Here is a 4827-nt window from a genome sequence, read left to right on the forward strand (position 1 = left end):
CTTGCACAAGAATCAAAAACATAATCACAAGAAACTTACTAGTCATAAATCATGTAGTATTGACAAGAAGATATAAGTACTTTCTGTTTTCTTGATTAACATTCCTCTTGTTGATGTGTTAATCCTATACACTTTTTTTAAAAAGTCCTTACGTGGATTAACATTGAAGGCCCCAAGTATTCTTGAATCACAAGGACTAGTAAATATTGGGCTTTGAAAAGGATATACCCTAACAATGAAGTAATTTTCTTCACTTCTTCGGCTGTGTACAGTCCTTAACACTTCATAGCAATTATATCCAGGTAACGAATATACATTGTTAGGAAATTTATGAGAAATTTTATTATCTGGAGATGTTTTATAAATCATGGTATTTTCAGCCTCCTTTATTCTTTTTATAATTTGGACAATTGGATTTTTACTTGATCTGACCATCTTTTTCAGCTGATGCAAATAATTTTCAAATGGAAAAGCTGAACAACTGTCAAGAGTACCATGTTCCTCAGCATCTGCTGTTAGGTGAATCAAACTGTGAACATTGTAGACTAGAAAATCTTTCCCATACAGATCACCACACCTTGATACAAAATTCAGCAAAAGGTCATGAGCATATTTGCCGTATTTTAAGGACATACATGTGGGCGAAACAAGAAAACTTATACCAACACTGAGAGTAAGGAAATGATCATACATCTCTTGGGGTAGAATGCCTTTCAATACAAGCTTTCCTGTGTAGAGAAGAAACTGTCTGTATTCAGTTGCCTTCCATCTGTCAATTTCTTCCAAACCTCGTGGTTTACGTGCAAAAATATTGGGCACAAAATCTTTTATGCTCACCAATCTAGCACTAATTCAGAAATCTGGCGGCTACATAATTTAAATGTGTTTTTCCGTATCCAGGTGACAAGAAGTCGCTTCATAACACCAAGGCACACCTGGTGCATATAGTCAATGGGAAACGCTGCAATTAAGTCTATGTTCAAGTCACAGAATGGTGATTTACCATGATGATGTTGCGAGTTAGATTGATTACGGAAGCGTGTGTCTGTTCTAATGGTAAATTTGTTACTTCTGGATATGTCATTTTCCCCATCCAAGTACCTTTCTGTTCACATTTGTCACAGCCATAATAACCTGAAAACAGTTTTATGGACTTCACCATAGCCTTAGCAGGTGCATCACAAATTACACATTGTAATTTTATGTTGATAATTCTGTTACCATACTGAATCCCATGCAACAAAAGGTCATCCATATCAGATATAAAATCATATAAGAAATTTAAATCACTTGGCTTAGAACGTCCATACATGAGGACAACTGGAAAGACTTTCAAAGGTTTAATATTCATTACTGCACAGAGAACTGGCCACAAAGCATCATTTTTGCTTCTAAATATAGGAAGGCCATCAATGTTACATGACAATAATAATTGTCTCAGTCCTTTTATAGTTGCTTTTGGATATCTACTTATGTTTTTTAACAGTTCTCTTTTAACCCAAAGTAGACATATTTCATTCCAGATTTTGCTGAGTTTCTATGTACCTTTCAGAACTGATTAGTGTCCGAGCTGTTTTTGGTAAGTAGTCAATTCCCATTTGCCTCAAAATTTTTAATAATTCATCAACAGCATTGTGTGTAACACCATTCTTGTTTACCCACTGAATTAATAAATTCTGTGGGTAAACAAGTGAATGATGATTATCATGGTCATCATTCTCCTCCTCACTTTGAGAATTAGATAATACATCATGAATATCAGTAAGATTCATGTGTAAATCATCAATTTCAGAGCCTAATCCATAGGAAAGTCTCACATACAACCAAAGTGTACTTAAGCTCTGCCTTTCCTTTCCAAAGGTGTTTATTTTTATTTTTATTTTAATTTTTACTTTATTTTTTGTTTGTCATCTTTGCCTGTTTTATACTCTTAATTATTTGTTCTTAGTTAATCCCCTTGTCACTAAACCTAGGGCTTTTTATTACCCTGTTAATTAACCATTACTAAGCTAATTATCTTCAAGATCATTTTTTATGATTATTATTATTTTCTTATTATTTTTTATTTTACATTTATATTGTCAGTCTCTACTGATTTTTTGTGTTTTATTTTATGTAACTTCTGTGTCCTCCCTGGCTATCTATTGGATCTTTATTTTACTTCTAAATTGTTACTATTTTATTGTATCTGCTCTATTCTTGTGTTTTGCTTTATCGTGTATCTTGTATCGTGATCCCTCTGCATCTCTATGCACACTGATATTGATCCTGATCAAAATCTTCTGTCTCATATCTATACCAACCAGCACATTGATCATCATTATTGCAAGTATTTCACAGCACACCAGGCTAAAAACAAACTCCAAAATAGCACCTATCTATCAGTTTATAACCAAAATGTTAGATCACTTGGTAAACATTTTGACGATTTAAATGCACTACTCACAGCACTAGGTACTAACCTATCGTTCATTATTTTAACAGAAACTTGGCTAAATAAAGACTATACCCAACTCTACAACTTAGCTGGTTATTAAGCCATTCATAACTGTAGGCCTAATAAAAAAGGTGGTGGCACAGCTATATATTACCGAGATACATTTATCTGCAACAGTGTTATTAGTGACAGAGATGACTACTGTGAATATACTTTTGCTCAGTTTACAATTAAATCCCTTAAATCCTCTTTGACTATTGGAGCCATCTATAGATTTCCTAATACTAACATAGCTTCTTTCTCAGACAACCTAAGGAATCTTATTATAAACAACAATCTCAACAAAACCACATCATTCTGGGAGGAGACTTTAATATTGACCTGGGTCAACAAAACTGCTCTCAAGTTGACTATTTCCTTAACAGCATGAACTCCTGTATGCTAATCCCCACTATCACCAAACCTACCCGAGTCACTCAAACATCAGCCACTACCTTGGACCACATATGGACAAACATAACAGCTCCCCTTGTATCTGGTATAATCTACGACAGAACAACTGACCACTATCCTACCTTTCTCATAGCGAACATGGACATAACACCACCAAAAAGCAAGAAATTTTCATTTAGGCTACTTAGTGAATCAGCTTTAGACATCTTACAGAGGCACTTCACAATATTAACTGGGATTCTGAATTCAATAATACCCATGATATAAATTCATTAGCTAACCTCTTCCTCTCCAAAACTCTAAGCCTCTACAACCTTCATTGTCCCCTTCTTACAAAGTAAGTAACTGACAAAAGATTAAACAACCCATGGCTCACAAATGGCATTCTCAACTCAATCAACAAGAAACATGAATATGAAAAGAAAGTTAGGATTGGCCTAGTTTCAAAGGAAGTAGCTAAAAGGTACTCATCAATGCTTACCAGTATCATAAGAAAGGCAAAACTTGCATATTATGTGAATAGATTCAATGAAGCAAAAGGCAACATGAAAAACACTTGGAAAACTATCTCTAGTATCCTAGGAACTAAACAACACTCACATAACCAAATAAAACTCTACAAGGATGGGGATATACCGTCAACTGATTTAGAAATGGCAAATGAATTTAATAGTTTCTTTTCATCGGTTGGTGCTAATCTTGCCAGTAAAATCCCACAGACTCAGACACATATTAACACATATCTCTCAGGCAGCTATCCAAACTCTCTTCTCCTTTCACCAGTCAGCCCGACAGATGTTGTGTCCATCATACACTCTCTAAAAACCAAGGCAGGGAACACCAGTGAAATTCCGTCCATTGTGTACAAGAGAGCCTCCCATGCCCTTGCCCCACCCATAGCACTACTGTTCAACAAATCTATAGAGTGTCACACCTTCCCTGATATCCTCAAAAAAGCAAGAGTAACGCCAGTCCATAAAGGAGGCAATCCGGCGGACATAAACAATTATAGACCAATATCAAATCTACCCATTCTATCAAAAATATTTGAAAAAATTATTTACAAACAGCTCTATTCCTACCTCGTAAAATTCGACATACTCAGCCCCTGCCAGTTTGGCTTCCGGTCCCAAAAGAGTACCAATGATGCAATCATTAGTCTCCTTGACATTATCTACTCAGCCCTTGACAAAAATGAGTTTCCGATTGGACTCTTCATTGACCTAAGAAAAGCCTTTGATACTGTTAATCACAACTATCTCTTATTTAAACTCCAGCATTATGGAATCCGAGGCCTTGCCCTTGACTACATCCGATCCTATCTTAGTGACAGACACCAATATGTAACCATCAATGATACAACTTCTTCCACTCTACCAATTACCGTTGGAGTGCCACAGGGCAGCATCTTAGGACCTCTTCTATTTCTTATATATATAAACGATCTGCCTAATGTCTCTAATATTCTCAAACCTATATTGTTTGCTGACGATACTACCCTTATCTACTCAAACCTCAACCCACATACACTAAATAATGTTGTGAATAATGAATTAAAAAAAGTCCACTTATGGATGTCAACGAACAAACTAACATTAAACATCGAAAAGACTTACTACATCTTATTTGGAAGCAAATCATCAAATGCAATTCAGCTACAGATAGACAACATTAACATCAGTAATAAAAATGATGGCAAGTTTCTTGGCCTATTCCTAGACAAGAGACTCAACTTCAGCACCCACATTCAACACATAACTAAGAAAGTCTCTAAGACAGTTGGTATACTCTCCAAAATCAGATATTATGTTCCTAACTCTGCTCTCCTCTCACTATATTATGCACTAATCTACCCTATCTTAATTATGGTATCTGTGCATGGGGGTCTACCACTGCAAACCACCTTAAGCCCATCATCACACAGCAAAAATCTGCTA

The sequence above is a fragment of the Procambarus clarkii genome, chromosome 30, assembly GCF_040958095.1.
Source record: "Procambarus clarkii isolate CNS0578487 chromosome 30, FALCON_Pclarkii_2.0, whole genome shotgun sequence".
NCBI lineage: Eukaryota > Metazoa > Arthropoda > Malacostraca > Decapoda > Cambaridae > Procambarus > Procambarus clarkii.